Below are 17,468 nucleotides of genomic sequence, written 5' to 3'. Positions count from 1 at the left end.
TTCAACATTAGCACGCCTTTTTCTTTGGAACATTTACAAAAACTGTAAGCAGACCAAACTCTCTAAAACCCTGACATTTGTCAATCAAGACCTCTCAAACTCCACCCTGGAAATGTTGGGGTCTGAGACCTTTCACTCAGTTTCTTGGCTACCATATCACAAGAATTTCCAGTTCTCTAGCTTGGCAGAGAGGGATCTTCCCTACTTTCACCACTCCTCAACTCAGCCAATCTTACATTTAAGGATCTGCACTACAGCATCCCACTTCCAGCTGTATAGAACTCTTTTGGCTGCAAGAGATAGAACTTAACTCAAAATAGCTTAAACCCAAAAGGGAATGTTTTGGCTCATGTAACTAAAAAGTCTAAGGGTAACTTGGCTTCAGGCATGATCAAACAAGTCATAAAAATTTGCTTATGCATACATCCCTTCCCACACCCCTTTTCTCAGTTTTGCTTCCTTTAATAGCTTATCCCTCATACAACACTGAATTGGCTAATTGGCGGGTCTTGATCACTAGCTGCCAATGAAGTGGAGGTGAAGATGGGCTCTGCCCTTCTCTAAACCACAAGACCTAAGGGTGGAAATGGGGGTATTTCCCAAAGGTGATGTTACCAAAAAAAAAAAAAGGGAAACAGATGCTTGCTAGGTTAAGAAAAACAACAGAGGTCCATCCATTTTATACTTGAAAGCTTAAAAAATGTAAGCAAATCTGTCCAGGCTCAACTCTCTGTTTGACAGATGAGGATGAGAATCATTATTTACTTTGCCTCAAAGTGGTGAAGAAGAAGAAGAAAAGGGCAAGGGTAAATTTTTTTTTAGTTTAAAAATGAAATAAAAATCCACAGGCTTGAAAGTTTAGACTTTCCTGAAGTTGCGGTGTGCCTTTCCAACCTATTGTCAACTTGGAAAAGACTTAATCTTCAACAGTGGAGGAAGCCTCTATTCTTGCCTTTCATTTACTTGTCTGTCACTTTCCCTTGAGGGCCTCAAGGGCAGGAGAGAGCATATGACAAGGAGGAAAGAAATGCCATTTCCTTCTGTTCTCAGACTCTGTGTATCTTAGCTGGGAATGTGCAGTTTGTTCATTTCAATCTCAACATTTTCAACACTAAGTTGCAGGAATTAGTTAATTCAACAAGTATTTGTTGAATAAGAATCCCTTATCCTCTCTCCTCTTTATTACCCTTTGCTTCTCTCCAAGACTTTTCTCACTGGCATTTAAACATCCCCAAGGCTCTCTCATCTTAAAAACAAAACGCATAAAACTCCCACAAACAGGAAAAATGTCCTTTGATCCCACTTCCTTCTCAGCTACTACCCCGTTCACAACCAAATTTCACACACTGCGTGTCTTCTTTACCGTCTGTATTTCCTCCCTCCCAAGCCTGCCTCCGGCCACTCCTGTCCACTCCTGTCACTCACTGGAACACAAGGCTTATGGAAAGAGCCCCACTTTTAGAGAACACGAACCCCAGTATAAGGCAACGTTATAGCCCTTAAACACCGTGAAGTAATTGTGTGACATCTGTCTTTTCAACTGGAGTGTGGGCTTCTTGGGGGTAAGACATAGCTGGTAGTTACTCAGTAAAATATCTTACTGTTGAATGTTACATGTCTACTCAAGGCATGGAGACTAGCATGAATAAGTGTTAAATAAAACTTCGTTGAAGGAACAAAATAACTGGGATTGGAAACAAAAGGAAGGGATAGGTTTGGAATGGGGTGGAATAATGAATGAAATAATGAAATAATGAAAGTTTAACTATCCTGAGCTTAAGTTAGAAGCGTAGGAGAAGGGGGAGAGTGTGTTGTATTAAAAGCAAGGCAAAAAATAGCTTCAATGGGCAATGTTACATGTTAAGTGCTACAAGCAAGTATATAATGTTTTTCAAATTGAACACTATTAGAGGCTACTTGATTTGCAAAACAGTAATCAATTCTTTGGGGTGGACATGGGGGAATTAGTTTCACTGGAACGTTACCAGGTTGAGAATGTGAAGGAGCAGTAATTTGTACGGTCCAAAAAATGCAAGGATCACAGCACAATTAATTTAGGTGGACAGTCAACAGAGTGGGCATACAACAGGAACTTTTGGGAGGTGGACAGTCCTATCTGCATGCTTCTCATTAATTCTACATTTTAATCCAGACCATCTTATTCCTGTGATTAAGGCGCTCTAGAGAAAGAGAACTCTAGCATTCTACTAGTGGATAAACTTTACTTATATGTAAGCTAAACCCTTCGCCCAAATGTTTTAATCATATGGATTTAAAATGTGAAATGACAAGTGGAGGTGACAGGTAATTATGACTGTATTTTTTGAAACAGAGTCTCTATCTGTCACCCAGGCTGGAGTGCAATCATGGCTCACTGCAGGCTCAAACTTCCAGTCTCAAATGACCCTTTCACTTAAACGACCGAGTAGCTGGGACTACAGGTACGCGCCAGCACACCCACATTTCATTTCTATTTTATTATTTTATTTTATTTTCGGCAGAAACAGGGTCTCACTATGTTGCCCAGGCTGGTCTTGAACTCCTGGGCTCAAGTGACCCTCCCACCTCGGCCTCCAAAAGTGCTGTGATTACAGGCATGAGCCACCAAGCCCAGACTTTTGTTTTCTTTTTTTTTTTTTTTTTTGAGACGGAGTCTCACTCTGTTGCCCAGACTGGAGTGCAGTGGCATCATCTCAGCTCACTGCAAGCTCTGCCTCCCGGGTTCATGCCATTCTCCTGCCTCAGCCTCCTGAGTAGCTGGGACTACAGGTGCCCGCCACCACGCCAGGCTAATTTTTGGTGATTTTTTTTTTTAAAGTAGAGACGGGGTTTCACCGTGTTAGCCAGGATGGTCTCGATCTCCTGACCTCGTGTTCCGCCTGCCTCGGTCTCCCAAAGTGCTGGGATTACAGGCATGAGCCACCGCGCCCGGCCTCCCATAGACTTTTCTATCTGATTACTTTTCAAACACATTCTAGAGCATCCTAGAACTTGTCCTTTCCTAGTTCAGTTTATTACATTCTGCTCATGCTCCTGGAGAGAATACAGCTTTTACTCATTTAGTCTCTATGTGGTCCTTCCTTGATTTTCTAAGGGTCTTGAGTCTGTGGTCCCAGAAATAGACAAAAACGTGTTCAGGGCATCATAGACTCTTGCTAGGCTGGAAGTGGAGTACCCCTCTTGTAGCCAATGTCCTCTTCTCCTCACCCTTCCACTTCCCGAAATACACACACTCAATATACAGTGGCCATCACATCTGTTTTGTAGGACCAACTAAGCTGAATCCTAAAGGTTAATGAAGGAAAGATATGCAGAAAGTCCAGCACTTTCCTAATTCAGCAGCACACACGTTTTCACATGTCTAATATTCAATTTACGTAATTTATTTTCAATCTCAATTTAATTGCTTTTCTTGAAAAGATGTTTGGGACAAGGCCAACAATGGAGGGAGGAATGTCACCGGGTCGGGATCTGGAAACAATCAGCTCTGTATGGTTTTAAAGATAAAGCGCCAAGATCTTAAGGAACCTGAATTCCTGGTGAGCAATCAAGTTCTTTAATCGGCCCCCAGCAGGATGTCAACGGCTTAAAAGAAAAAGAAAATCTATTTTAAAAGATAGATTTTATCTTTTTAGATTAATTTTAAAAAAGCGAACCCATCACAAACTTCCCGGTTTTCAAAGAAAGGGCCTCTCCCACCGCAGAGCCCTCCGGCACCATGGGACAGCTCAGTGGCAGCGTCCTCCGGCCGCCCGTAACCGGTGCCGCGAGCTCGGAGTGCGGGGCTGGGATCTCGCGCCCTCCGGGGCAGCGGGCTCCATGAGCGCCGCAGGGCGGGGCGTGGGGCAGGACCTGCCGGCCGCTCCCTTCCCCACGGCTCTTAGGGAAGCAGCGAGCACCTTTCATCCTGTCCCGGAGTCCTAGCCTGGCCGGAGCTACCTATAGGGCGCCCGCTGCTGCGGTGGCAGGAAGTCCCCGGGAACTACAAATCGAGGCATGCTGGGAGCATTCTCCCGCTCCTCCCAGGAAATGTCCTTTGTCCAGCCCTACAGGAAGCCCCAGTGAGGAGTCAGCCGGGCAGCCAGCCAGCGAGCCAGCCAGCAAGCCAGCCAGCCAGCCAGCCAGCCAGCCAGCCAACCAACCATACAGCGGGCCAGCCAGCGGCCGCTGCAGCCGCCGCCGCCGCCGCCGCCGCACAAGGGCAGACGCGCTGCGGTGCGGGGCTCGGGCCGGGGCGCTCGGTGCCCTAGCTCCTCGCCGCGCCAGCCGCCGCGCAGGTAGGAGCTTGGCTGTGGCTGGGCTCAACCGCCTCTCCGGGATGGGGCTGATCGGGACCAGACCCGACCGCTGCGGGGATGGGGTGTGTGTTCGAGTGCGGTGGCGGAACGGCTGGGCAAAGTTGTGCCTCGTAAAGTGGACCGTTGTCCGCTCCCCTGGGGCGCAGGCCCCCGGGCTTAAGGGGTGCTCTCGCGCCCGCAAAGCCGGGGCTGAGCTCCCTCAGGGGTATGTGGCGAGGGGCGGGAAGGAGGAGGCTGAGACGTGAGGGAGGAGACAGCGATGCAAGAGGGAATAGGACCGTCCCGCCGACCACCGAAGGGGGCATCAGAGACCCTCGGAGAAGCCAAGCCCAGGGAGGAGCTTGGAAGGCAAGGAGAAGGTGAAGGGCTTTGTGTGCAGCTGTGGACCTTGACGGACTGCGCTCTCCTTGCCTTGTCTGTCCGTGTCCCCAGCCCCATTGGGGCTAAGGGAGGGTAGGGGGCTCCGAGAAGGGGCAGAAGAGAAGCGGCAGGTCATCTTGGGTACTAGTGAATGAAATGTGTGCCTCCCTTTTCCTCTCTTCTCCATTCTAGCCCACACAGATGAGCGGCTTTGGGGCTGCCATCAGACCGGGCAAATGACACAATAAGGACGAGTGGGTGGAGAGATGGACAGCAGCTCGCAGCCCAAGAGGGGTCGCCGTCTAGCCCCGGGAGGCATTCCAACCACAAATGTCCATGTCGGCAGGTGGTGGGGTGGTGGGCAAAGCTGGAACCTGCACACTTCACGGGGATGCCGAGGCTCAGGATTGTGCATGGAGGCACGGGTGAGGCGCGTGTTGGGAGGAGTGGGTGAGTAAAAAGGTTGAGGGGGAGCAGCGACACAGAGGCGCTGAGTGTACCTTATGACCATGCATCGGAAATCGACTACCACTTCCTCTGGGACTTGCCACGATTTTCCTTTTTCCTAACCGCGCCCCCACCGCCCTGCCTCCCCTACAGGAGTGAATCACCCACCCCTTACTACATGAACCCTGGGCTGAATTGAAGTTGGTGATGTATCCGTCTCCTTGTAGCGGGCATGTTTGTCCTTAACCTGTAGGATGACACCAGTACTCCGCATCCCCTACTGCCTTACCCTTCTCCCTCAAGACTGAGCATCTGGTAAATGCGGTCGGTCGGATAATGGCTAGCAAGTTAAATGTCTTTGAGGAGCTGCGGTGGATGAGTGGGCAACTTTGAACACAGTCCAAGTGTGACGGTTGTAACTGAACTCAGCATGCCTAAGGGGCCACACTCACTCTCTCTCCTTTCTCCCCTTACCTGAGTTTTTGTTGATGTTCCCAACTGTTTACCTTCTTCTCTCAACAAGCCAACATGTGGATATTATTTAATGTGGAATATGTTTGAGGAGCCAAATGGACCTTTAAGAATGCCACTTGTGTGGCCAGGCAGGAGTATGCAAGGCTCATGGTTGGAAGAATGATGCTGTAGGGCATGGAGAGAGCCCTGAGCCTGATATAAATGGCTTTCGAGGAGAAACAAAACATTTCTTCCCTGGCTTCTTTAGGAGAGATGAGGCATTTGAACTGAGATAAAGAATGGGATTGAGAAAAAACAACAACAACAACAACCCAGTTCTTTAGGATGAGGGCATGAGGATAATGAAGTGAAGGGAAGAGGCTCTGTGAATTCAGATGATTTCTAGTTAGAACATATTGGCTGCGTGTGTGTGTGTGTGTGTGTATGTTGGAAGTGGGGGTTGTTGTTAAGGGAAGGTTGATGTCAAAAGTTCAGCCATGCTCAACAGAGAATAAGATGGCATCTGATTGAACAAGATCATAAATGTGAAGTCAGGCTGCCCTTTACATTACACAAAGGAACACACAGATGGCCTTTCAGAACTACTGGGATAGAGGGGTCAATGGATGCTAGTCAGACAGAAGAACCAGCTGATGTGGCTGGATTGAAGTGGTAAATGATGACCTCACATCAGAGCATGACTAAGGCTCCTGGAGTTGCATCACATTTCCTCTCCCTCCCCCACCAAAAACTCTTTGAATTTCCTCAGAATCTACATTTTTTCTTTTTTGCCTAATTACTAGTGTCCTGTGAAAGGAAGGAGAAAGGGTAAAGGTTGGTTGCAAGGATGATAAACTAAGGCAAGAAGGAGCTTGTCTGTTATGTAGAAAGAAAAAAATAGCTGTAGTGTCAGTAAGAGTTCTGGAGCTTGAACCTATGTCAGTAGCATATGGGCTTTTCTTTGTATCTAAGATCCTACTTCTTCTTTCTTTTCTTTCACCTGCCCCTTAACAGGTTTCTCAGTACCACACACTATGTAGAGTTAATATAATCAACAAAAGTAACTCCTTACTTTGGGATTTAAAATTCTTCACAATTCAGTGCCTACCTACCTCTGTCCTTCATTGGACCTGCCCACCCCAATTTACCTCCCCATCCTTGGAGCAAATAACTCCCCAATCCTTGAAGATGCAACAGACATTCTTGAACCTCTGTGACTGCCAGGTTGAACCCCATGCTTGCTGGACATCCCTGCACCTGTCGCTAATTATTTTTGGTACATATCCTGGCCCAGTTGATTAGCTCCCTTATAGAACTCTTGCCAACCTTTGCAGTCAAAATTAATCTTACCCCTTGGTAATTTGTATTATTTCAATGACACCTGCTTTAGGAGTTAATACCTAACAAGTGCTCAAAGGATGTTTGACTTGAAAACACGAATAAATCAAAGAATGAGTGAAAGGATGAAAAAAATCTTAATTCTCTTGCCTTTCCTTAGAAAAGGGGATGGAGCCTTTCTCATAGACCTGTGAGGATTCATTGCAATTGTGAAAATAAAGCATCTAGGACATGCCAGACTGAGTCTTTTCCTTTTGCTCCTGGATTGAGAGACCCTAAAAGTACCTATCATAGTGTCTAGTACAAGGACACTGACAAAAAGTTTGTTGAATAAGTTCTTTGCCAGCCTACATTTTAAACTCTCAGGCAGAATATGGAGTGGATTAATCCTAAGCAAATAATCAACAATGTTTGTCATTATCCTAGACTGAAGAAGGTAACTGTTTCCATTCAATTATGAAAGTGCAAAGTGCTCATTACAAAAGCAGCACTATGAAGACTGTCCTGCTATTGGCAAGTAAGCCAGACATTTACCATGTCATTTTTATTTTTATAGCCCAAGCAATGTACCAGGATTAAAATGTAGCATATAGAAATAGACAACAAATCAGACTTTCAAACTTTCCCCAAAGACACTACAATTTAATAGTCCCTCAGTTATCTTGAACTGGGCAATTTTTCATGCTTCTTTTTATGTGATTACAATAATAGTCGCCACTTATTGAACATCTATATATCAGCTACTAAACTAGGTGATTTACATGTTTATTTTGATGACTTATTTAATCTGATGACTTACATATTGTTATCTCTATTCTAAAAATGAGGAAACTAGGACTTGGAGAGAAGGTAAGAAACTTGCCTGGAGTCCCAGATTCTGAACTGAGTGTAGATTGGAATTTAGGTCTGCTGACTACCAAGCCTGTTCAGAATTTGCTTTCCATGGGAGAAAACGGACAGTTCTTTATTCCTTCTTCTCCTGAAGTCCTTCACTTCCCAGATTTCCTACCAGTCACATTGTTGTGCTTCTGAAATCATCCTAATGGATCTTATTCTGAGAAGTACTGTTTTTTTCATAGATTTGTTATTTTTATGTCCTCAAACTCTCATGACCATCAGTTGGAAAGGCCAGGTTCAGAACCCCTAATAAGACCTTTGGGTACAGAACTGTGTGTGTTTGGAATTCTTTTCTTTTTTCTCCCAGCCTGTCTGAATTCCTCTTGCCAGGCCAAGTCTTACGTCTTTTGGGTAGCCTTTTTCAACTACACCACGCCACCCTCAGCCTCTCCCCTAATCTCTTGCATTGTTTAAAATTCTGCAGTTCAGTGTTTTCTTAATGAAAGTAGACTTGAGTGGGTTCCCACACGTGACAGGGACTTTATGTCCACAACACGACCTGGCGTATGGTAGACTTTCAGAAACTGAGTTAATGATGAATTGGTATTGACTAAAATGCAGAAATGGAGGCATGAAATATTATTTGCATGTTGATAGTTTGCTTATATTGTAGAAGAGGGATAGAAAGAGAGGATAATTATTTTCTTAGTTAATTTTCACCCTTTTCATGTAACTTCCAAAAGAGGAAAGTACCTTCTGGAAATATGCCAGAGCAGACCACTGTAAGCTGAGTTTTCTTAGCTTGACTAACATGGGCACTGAATGATTTATAGTGTTTAATGATTTTGGGTAGTGGGGTGAGGCATTGTTTAGTACCTTTCCCTTTGCTGTCATGCCAAATCTCTCAGATGTCATGCACATCTGAGAAAATCAGAGGGGCTTCACTGGCTGCACTTATTGGAGGAAAAGAAGGCTGGGGAGAGGAAGGAAGATAATTCATTCTGTTTTCATCAGAGCAGCAAGATTTGTGTGGGGCACAGATTTGGCATTCATTTCATCATGTATTGATAAGGGATGGTTGAAAGATCAGTAGCTTCTCCTCTTTGGGTGGAAGAGGGTTTCACCTATCACGAGATTGAACCCATTTATTTAGGTTGACTAAACGTTCTTTTTCTCTGACCTCAAGGGTGCACAGAATTTTGAAAGCCCTGGTATAAACACAGCGTGCTGTGGGTTGTTATAAGCACATTAGTCATGTTAAAGGAGAATAGGACAGTCCTTGGGATCACTGAATCTATTCAGCAAGTCATGTTTTGTGCATCCCTAGACCAGCAACAGTGTTCCAGCAGGTGTGTGGGAGGGTCACATGCGATACTTCAGGTTTTTCCTTCCTGTGGAGGCTAAATTTGCTATGGGTAGTTAAAGGGAAAGGGCCTACTTTTATTCAGAGAGCTACTTCAGATATACATGGTCTTCTGAGAAGTTTATCAGGATCTTACCATAATTATAAAAGAGGAATAAAGTTTCTGGGTTTTATTTGCTAAGAAACGTTTTGCTTTGGCTCATCACCTCAGAGCTATTTCATGTGCTTAGCACATCTTTGATGCTTGATGAAGTTTAGCAGGGCACTATAGGAAGACTTTTCCAGTTGTTGAACTTTTTTGTCCCCCATACCTGGGAACTTTTGTGAATTTCAAAGAATCACTTTATTTTTGTTTTGCTAGTTTTGAAAATAATCCTTCAGGCAGGTACTGGCAATGATTTCTGATAATAGAAGGTGGTTTAGAAAGTAGAGGTGGTTTAGAAGGTGGTTTAGAAATAGAAGATAGAATAGAAAGTTCATTAGAATGTAATCTCTACAACAGAGAATCTAGAATAATGGGTAGTGCATGGTAAGGGTTTGATAAATATTTGTTGAATGAATATGTTATGTATTTTTAAAATTTCATTTAAATTTGTTCCTAAAATGATGGCACAAACCATTTTTTTACAATGAGGTATGGGTAAGGTTGTATGCTTATAAATTATATAAGCTGGGGAAGATATCTTACATACATGTACATTATATGTGTGTGTATATATATAAAATTTCAAAAATATTTTAGAGCAGTTTTAGGTTCACAGCAAAAATGAGAAAGTAGAGTTCCTGTCTGCCTCCTGTCCTCACACATGTGCAGCCTCCCCCACTCTCAGCATCCTTCTCCAGAGTGATACATTTGGTACAACTTATGAACCTATATTGATAATCATTATCACCCAAAATCCATAATTTACTTTAGGGTTCACTCTTGGTGTATATTCTATGGTTTTGACAAATGTATAATGACAGGTATCTACCATTGTAGTGTAGTGCAGAATAATTTCACTGTCCTAGACACCTTCTGTCCTCCACTTATTTATCCCTCCCTTCCCCTAACCTTTGGCAACCACTGATCTTTTTACTGTCTCCGTAGTTTGCCTTTTACAGAATGTCATATGGTTGGAATCATACAGTATGTGACCTTTTCATATTGGCTTCTATCATTTAGTAGTATACGTTTTAAGGTTTCTCCATGTTTTTTCACAGCTTGATAACTCTGTGGTGTTGTTGTGTTTTGGATTTTGGCCATTCTAATAAGCGAAGTAGTGGCATCTTGTTTTAACTTGAAATTCTCAAATGACATTGATGTTTGTATTAGTTCGTTCTCATGCTCCTATGAAGAAATACCTAAAACAGGATAATTTATAAGGAAAAAAGGTTTAATTGACTCACAGTTCTGCATGGCTGGGGGGGCCTCGGGAAACTTACAATCATGGCAGAAGGTGAAGCAAATGTGTCCTTCTTCACGTGGCAGCAGAAGAGAGAAGTGCCGAGCAAAGGGGGACAAGCTCCTTATAAAACCATCAGATCTTCTGAGAACTCTCACTATCGTGAGAACAGCCTGAGGGTAACCGCCCCCATGATTCAATTACCTCCCACCTGGTCCCTTCCATGACATGTGGGGATTATGGGAACTGCAATTCAAGATGAGATTTGGGTGGGGATGCAGCCAAACCATATCAATGTTAAAAATCTTTTTATGTGCCTATTTCCCATCTGTATATTTTCTTTGGTGAGGTGTCTATTCAGATCTTTTGCCCATTTTTTAATTGGGTTGTTTTCTCATTGAGTTTTCAGAGTTCTTTCTATATCTTGGTTAACAGTCTTTTATCATATATATATTTTTTGCAAATATTTTCTCCCCACCTGTGACTCGTTTTCTTGGTGTGTTTTTTTTTTTTTTTTTTTTTATGAGGTTTCTCCTTTTTTTTTTTTTTTTTTTTTTTTTTTTTTTGGGGGGGGGCGGTGGTGGTGTGCCAGATTTAATCTAACATAAAGCTAGTTTAGTTTACTCCAGAACTGAGAAACCAAAATGTGAAGTTAACTTGAAGACATACTCCCCTTTTACCACCCCCCCTTAAAACAATAAGTGTCAGTTGAATTTAACCAGACTGCAGCCACAACGTACACTAGTCTGGGGGGCAGTTGTCACAGGACATCCTTTGTTTCTGTTTCTCCACTTCCTAATACATGCTTGTGTTTATTGATTGAATTGGTGGTGTGGTAAGTATTCCTGGTCAACACTTCCTATATGGCATGTAATCTTTACTAACTTTCTTAAGGGCCTTCATTTGTTTCCCAGCCAAATTCTGGGCCTTTAGGAAAAGGGTTTTCTAGGCTGATGACTCTATGTAGGTGAGAAGAGAAATCGAGAAATCCATGCCTTTCTTGTTGTAGTAAGATTAAACAAAACGAAACGTGAAACCCTTGAAAACTGCCAAAGAATAAAACTTTAGTCTGAATAGCCACTCTTAATGTTAAATGCAAATCTCCCCGGTATTTGAATGCACTCCCTGCCCTGCCTCACCCAGCAACTTCTTTAGTTTTGTAATTACTTTGAAGGTTAAATATTGGTCTTTCTTCATTCTTCATTTAATTTCTGTGACTGCTAGTCCTAGCTTTCCTTGGGTGGGACAGAAGCAGTTGTCCTGTCATGGGGGGACAGTCTAGTAGCATTCCCCACAGTGAACATAAACAGCCCTGTGCCACCTCTGTTTGCACAGCTGAATCAAGGGTTAAACCCTTGGAGTGGAGGGAGGACCCACACAGGGCCATTTGATACAAACAAAGCATGCTGGCATATGGGCCAAGAGATGCAGAATTCTTTTTTGAGAATGGTCTGCCTAACTTTTGAGGCTAATTGCCATTTCCTGTCATGGCTACCTATTTTTCAGGGTAATTAAGCATGCTTGGCTCCTGATGCTAACAGGTTATTGGATCCAGTTAGGAGAGTTAGGTTGTCTCCATGACTCTACCTTACCTGATGTGATTTTGCCGAATCACTAGATTTCCTAGTCTTTTTAGGTCTTCCTTTTGAGACTGAGGGGAAGAAATAATTACTCCTGATTTTATCCATTTCAAGAACTATTTGAAGGTCCATGGTGTGAGGGAATTATCAAAGTGAATAAAATGTTTGTTCCCATAAGGAACTTACAGTTGGGAGGTGGTAGGAGAAAAAGGAGAGCCAAAAGTAAGATATGAATTATTGTGAGTATGATTCTATTTTAAAAACTAATATTAGGCAGAATAAGATAAGAAAAAGTATCTTAAGTCATACAAAGTGAAAAAATAATAATAATACTATCTGAGCACTTAATATCCCTATAAGGTAGGTTCAGTTGTTCTCTCCATTTTATAGATGAAGAAAACTAAGGCTAAAAGAGGTTGAACAATTTGCTTAAGGCTAACAGCTAGACACAGTTCGTATGGCTCCAGAATCTTGTTTGGTTTTTGGTTTTTTTGAGACAGGATCCGCTCTGTCACCCAGGCTGAAGTCCAGTGGTGTGAATACCTTCTGGGCACAAGCAATCCTCCCACCTCAGCCCTCCAAGTAGCTGGGATTACACGTGTATGCCACCAATTCTGGCTAATTTTTTTTTTTTTTTGTAGAGACGGGGTTTTGCCCTGTCACCCAGGCTGATCTTGTACTCCCGAGCTTAAGCGATCCACTGGCTACGGCCCCCAAAAGTGCTGGGATTACAGGCGTGAGCCACCGTGCCTGGCAAGAATCTGAACTTTTAACCATTACAGGTGCCGCTCCCTCCAGAAAAGGACAGACTATAACCCATGCTTTGAGGAGGAAAAGCATCTGAGGAAGGGAAAACCGGGTGCCATCTGGGGGATTTACAGCAACCCTTTTGGGCTGGGGTTAGGGGACAGAGGTTAAGATGAGGTAAGAGAGCCTTGGGCTACACTGTTAACGACTTCGAGTCTGTGCTTATATGACAAAGTCACTTAGGGGTTTCTGAGCAGAATAATAAAGTGACAATTAGGTTTTAAGATTGATGCAGTACTGACACGTAGGTGCATGTAACTAGTAAGAGTATGTACTGCAGTGATAGTGGCAACTGAAAAAAGAGAACAGTAAAGAGAACATGGCAACTGATTTGATTGAAAGGGGTGAGGGATGGGTCAAAGTTGAGTCCAGGGTTTTGAGCTTCTGAGTAAGAACAAAGACGGCTTTAACAGAAATGGACACTGCCAGGAGGAGCTGATTTGTAGCAAAGATTCAAGAAAAGAACTAATACTTGTTTTTAAACCTGACTTGGGCCAGATACATTACAAATGGAAATTCATTGAGTCTTTATAGCATCCTTTCAAGGTAGCTTGTTTCCCCCTATTGTGTAGATGATTAAACTAAGACTCAAAGAGGTGAAATAACTGTCCTGGGCACACCATGTGTCAGTGACAGACTTCTACTTGAATTGGTGCTGTTGACTCTTTTGCATGTGATTTTCCTGTTTCTGGTGCCTCCTGTCCCTTATCACATGGGACGTGCGGGACAGCACCTCAGGACTGGAAGGGACATTGAGGCTCCTCAGCTGTAATGCTTGGGGCATCATGAGAAATGTGGATCTGGAGTGCAGGTCAGGCGTTGGGTGAGAGATTCAAATTTGTGAGGTCTTTGGATAGAAGAGCTGTATAAAGCTACAGGAAGAGGCCAAACAGTTGAGGGAGAGGGAGAAGAAAATGTAAAAAAAACCCTTGAAGGCTGACCTATTTGAGGAGTTAAGAGGAGACAGAGTGGTCAGCGAAGTATGAGGAGGACTAGGACAGTGCAATACTGTGGGTGCTAAGCAAAGAGAATTTCCAAGGAGAGTGTCTCAACAAGATTTCCGCGGCCATTTATTGAACTCCTATTACATGCCAAGCACTTTACAGTGTTGATGGTGAGATCAAAGGAGAAGAGACCACTGAATTTGGGAGGTAGAAATAATATAGCTGATAATTGATGTGGGTCTGGATCACTAGCTAAATGTTAGCAATTGACATTGTCTGCTGAGGTTGTCCCATCTGGAAGCCCAAGTTCACTGGGAAACTGTGAGAGTGTCGTGGTGACGTTAAGTTTTTAACTGGGGCTCACTAATACTTATTCCTCCTTTCCCCAATAGCCTGTAAGATTTATTTGGCCAAAAAATGGCATTGCAGGAGAAAATATAATATAGTTTGATAATTGGTTTTAGTAATTTAAAAATGATACTGCAGAATGAAGCAGTCTCCCCTTTTAATGAGTTTCATAGTCTGAATAGAAAAATGTCTTTAAAGAGTTTTTTAAATGGTATAACCAGTACTTTTGAGGCTTCATGGTCTTCCCCTCTCCTTTCTCTCTCTTTCCTCTCTCTCTCTGTCTCTTTCTCTCTCTCACACATACACATACACAGATGATGATTTTTTTCAAATACTATACAAAGGACTCAGTATTATTCAGTGTTTACTCTAACATTCCATTAAGTCAATGCTAATTCAAACAACTGCTTTTTTTTCAAGCCAACAAGATGTTCTGTTTTTCTCTAGTAAAAACAGCAGAGAATCCAAAACCTGTTAAGTCAGAGATCATTTCTGAGGATCACATGAAGTTAAGTTTGAAGAACATTTTCTATGTTTTTTCTTGAGAAAAAATAATTGAAACTACAATAGGAAAAAAATTATCAGGAGTCTGGAAGAAAACAGGAAAAATGAAGTCAGTGAAATGCTGTCACTAAAGCCAGAGCACTAAACTCATGAATATGACAGAGCGGGTTGGGAGAATCTGGTGCAAGGGAGATTGTACCTAAAAGGAATCCAGTAATCTGAAGGGTGGCCCCATCCTCTACCAACTTGACACCTTTGTGAATTCAAGTTGTAAGATTTGCTCATTATCTGTGGATACATTCTCTACAGCAAAATGTACTTGGAGTGGTGCTTTCCCTGCCACCAGGCACACATCTATATAACTTCCCGTATGGGGACTACAAAGCTGTTAAAGCACAGGGTGGAGCTGAGAAACTGTATTTGTAGTAATGGGTCCCATTGGATGAACTGAGTCCTTGATCCCATGGTGCAGTTAAATGTGAACTAGGCCTCCCTATGTTGCAGTTTTGTGTAACTCCCAGAATGCCCTTCTTTATCCGAGTATTTGCATGTTATTCTTTGCAGGCAAGATGACTTTGCTAACACTTTGAAGATTTGTTAGGAATGAGTTGTGACTTTGTCCAGATTTTAATTCTTTTTCCTTTGAGAGGAGAAGGATTAACTAACAAAGCATTTTGTGTACTGGCTAGGTTATGGCTTGATTAATGTGATTTTACTCACTGCCCAAGTAAGCAGCTGACAGGAGCCATAAACCTGGGGTCAAGCTTATAAATTAGATACATCCAAGAGAGGCAGGATGTTACAGTCTTGAGGAACAACTTCCCTCCCTCTTAGTGCACCTGTGACATAACCTGAGTGACTAGGAAGTGAAAAGCCGGTGAACTAATGATGTTGGGAGACCTAAATCGCAAGTGTGAATTAGCCAAGCACCATAGGTTATGTTGGATTGAGTAGCAAGGGGGGATTGGAACAAAGGTTAATATGCCAGTGATTTAGGCTCATGTCTGCCCTTAACTCGTGTGTTCATGGGGAATTTACTTAACCTTTCTTGGTTTCCATTGCCTGACTCATCTGTAAAATAGGGTGTTAGGTGAGGTCACCAAACTGGATCAGGCAGGTTACATTTGCTGGGTCCCTCACTCTCCATATGTGTTTGAAATTTACTGCTATTTTTGTCTGTGCTACTGCCTGCTTCACTGCCGTTATCTTCTCTTCTCCACCAGCACACCAAAAGATCTTGTGGCATATAGTGGTGAAATTGCTCTTCTCCCCCTTACCCAAAACCACTCTGGATGATTTTTGAATTGTTTTGATAAGGATATGTATCATGAGTCCTTTGTAATAGTGGTTTATAACAGGGTTTTTGTTTCTGTTCCATGGATCCTTTCAGAGTCCAAGAAAAAGCTTTGGGCCTTCTCATCAGGAGAAAGTGCCTACAGACACATTTCCATAAGGCTGCAGGGAGTTCACGGATTCTGAAAATTCTCAGACTAAGAACTGGTGCTCAAGAAAAATACCGTTACTCTGTTTGCAAGTTTGTATAGTACTGTTGCTCTCTTTGGGAAATGCTAGGAACTAAAGGTAAGGAACCCAGACTGAACCTGATGAATGACTTAGTAACGTGATGTTCCAGTTATGAATGAGTCCCAGACACACAAGCCTCCTTCTTGAGACGGATGCATCACTTCCTGGAGGAAAGCTGTGTCCTGTGACTGGGTGTGTGCATCCTAGATTTACTGTGCACCATTGGCTGAAACAGAAAATACCTGTGAGCTTTCAGTTTTCATGTAAAGTAGGAGCATAATATCTTCTAGTTGCTCTCTGTACTGTGGTATGAAGCAATTTGACTGGCATCCTCAGAGTTTCTCTGACCATTGTCTGAGGACACTATCTAAATTTAAAAGTTCTCAGTTTGAGCTAGTAAAGTAATTCTGTTCCTCTCAGAGTTCATCTCGTGGAGATCATATTTTCATAAATCACTACTGTGTTATCTTCCTTTTCATCTGTGCACACTCTTCCATTTTTCATCCCCTTGGAAGGTGATTCCAGGGAGGACCAATTATTGATGTACTTAACCTACTGGACACTCACATCCTTTCATTAGTTTGTCTGTGCTGGGGATAAAGCATTCCCCTCATAGAACTGTCACAACTAGGACCCCTAATCCAGTTTATTCCTTCTTGGTTTGGAGTGTAGAGTTGCTGCATTAATGGTGGAAATAAACAAGTTCTGGTGGGCAGGATCCTTTTTTCGTTGTTTGGAAATATAAAAGTAGATGAAAATGGAAACAGAATCTGATTCTATTTTGAACATAACAGCTATTCCTTTATCTCATTTTAAAAAAGAGCAAAAAGCATCAAACTTAAGTTTCTATTAGTATCTTTGCTCCATTGCCCCTTCTCCCAGTTCCCATGAGCTCTATTCAGTATTAAGCCTCGTAACCACTCTTGTTTTGGCATGATTTATAAAAGCAGGCTACTCCTTTTATGGAAATCACTGACATTTTATTATGTTCTGGCCAGAACTTAAATGAACATAAATAACCCAAAATTTCAGAAAAAATATAATTATTCATTTTAAAACTTTTTATTAGTAAGTTTTCTAGTAAATATATAAAAGTAGATAGAGTAGTGTAATAAGCCTACATATACCACCACCCAGCTTCAACGGTGGTCAATATATGACCAATATTGCTTAATCTGTACCCCAGCCCATTCCCCTTTGCCCAGGAATTATGGTGAAGCAAATTCTAGACATACCATTTCACTTGTAAATATTTCATTATATATCTCTTAAAGATATAA

General features: G+C 42.6%; 1 protein-coding gene across 1 annotated transcript in view; it reads left to right on the top strand.

The window, feature by feature from the left end:
• The first annotated feature begins 4,168 nt into the window (after positions 1–4,168).
• Positions 4,169–17,468, top strand: part of ZNF697 (zinc finger protein 697) — a 28,824-nt gene continuing 15,524 nt past the window's right edge. Inside the window, exon 1 of the mRNA XM_009216721.4 lies at positions 4,169–4,277. The gene's annotated coding sequence lies outside the window, so the exon portion shown is untranslated. The remainder of the gene's footprint in view (positions 4,278–17,468) is intronic.

This window comes from Papio anubis, chromosome 1 (assembly GCF_008728515.1).
Source record: "Papio anubis isolate 15944 chromosome 1, Panubis1.0, whole genome shotgun sequence".
Taxonomy (NCBI): domain Eukaryota; kingdom Metazoa; phylum Chordata; class Mammalia; order Primates; family Cercopithecidae; genus Papio; species Papio anubis.
This window is presented reverse-complemented; position numbering and strand designations above follow the sequence as displayed.